We start from the raw sequence: 1452 nt of genomic DNA on the forward strand, positions 1-1452 counted from the left end.
TCGCCTGCTTTACGGTCCGACAGCTAGGAGTAATGGTTTATAGCACCATTTCACTTCATAGCAGACCCTTTTTGTTGTCATCGGCGGGACCTTTACATCACAGCGGTACGTCGACGATATTCTACGCCCCGTTTTGTTGCAATTCATGGCGAGCCAGTGGGGGCTTATATTTCTTCAAGATAATGGCCTCCACGCACACGGTGAGAATTTGAATCGCTTCTCTTCGTGCTTGCCAAACCCTGCCTTGGCCATAAAGGTCGTAGGATCTCTCCCCACCTGAGAATATTTGGGACATTATGGACAGAGCCCTGCAACCATCTCCGGACTTTGACTATCTAACGCGCCAGTTGGACATAAAGCACTCCGTCTTCAGGCCACAAGTGGCCCATCGGGACCATCCGACCGCCGTGTCATCCTCGGTTGAGGATGCGGATGGGCGTGTGGTCAGCACACCGCTCTCCCGGTCGTTTTGATGGTTTTCTATGACCGGAGCCGCTGCTATTCGGTCGAGTAGCTCCTCAATTGGCATCACGAGGCTGAGTGCACCCCGAAAAATGGCAACAGCCCATGGTGGCTGGATGGTCACCCATCCAAGTGCCGGCCACGCCCGACAGCGCTTAACTTCGGTGATCTCACGGGAACCGGTGTATCCACTGCGGCAAGGCCGTTGCCCCCAGTTGGACATACTGCACCACAGTATTCCTCAGGAGTGCATCCAACAACTCTATCAATCAACGGCAAGTCGAATAAACCTCTTGCGTAAGGCTCAGAGGTCGATCAATGTGCTATTGACTTGCTCAGTTTGTCAAGCTCTTTCTGATGAATGAAGCATCCAGTTTTTCGGAAACTGTATTCATTTGTCTGACTGTACATATACGTTACGTTTACCGATTTCCGTCCCATTCGGATAATTCCTTCGTGGTACGTCGTTTTTTGTGTCTTAGACTCTTATGACAACTGTCCCCTACGGTGAGGCTCCAGCTCAATTTCGATGCCTCGCATGACAGTGTATAATACCAACGTTTAGTGAGTAATGGATTGGGCGAGGAGGTCTAGTCGCATGGCTTCTCTTAAATTTATGGCAATGGAGACATTTAAAATTAGTGGTGCTTTGAAACACGTATGTATTCGGTAGCAGCGATGGCGAGGCATGACAGAATCTCTGACCAGAGAGTTATTTATCGTTGCTAGTCTGCGCTTGACCGCGCGAGAGTTCAGTTGCAGTTGCGAGGCAGTAGTTGTACGTAGCGAGTCGCGAGAGCATGTAGTGCAGTTGCGAGGCAGTAGGTGTACGTAGCGAGTCGCGAGAGCATGTAGCAGTTGCGAGGAAGTTGTACGTAGCGAGTCGCGAGAGCATGTAGTTCGTTCGTGCCAGTAGCGCGCGAGAGACAGTCGGAGTTGTGTGTGAGGAGTCGGCGGGCGTCGACATGGGCCTCTGGTCAAGGTTCAGGA

At 51.4% G+C, this 1452-nt stretch overlaps 1 pseudogene; it reads right to left on the bottom strand.

The window, feature by feature from the left end:
- Window positions 1–555: 555 nt before the first annotated feature.
- Window positions 556–672, bottom strand: LOC126206175 (5S ribosomal RNA; annotated as a pseudogene).
- Between the last annotated feature and the right edge of the window lie 780 nt (window positions 673–1452).

The sequence above is a fragment of the Schistocerca nitens genome, chromosome 1, assembly GCF_023898315.1.
Source record: "Schistocerca nitens isolate TAMUIC-IGC-003100 chromosome 1, iqSchNite1.1, whole genome shotgun sequence".
NCBI classification, from domain to species: Eukaryota; Metazoa; Arthropoda; class Insecta; order Orthoptera; family Acrididae; genus Schistocerca; species Schistocerca nitens.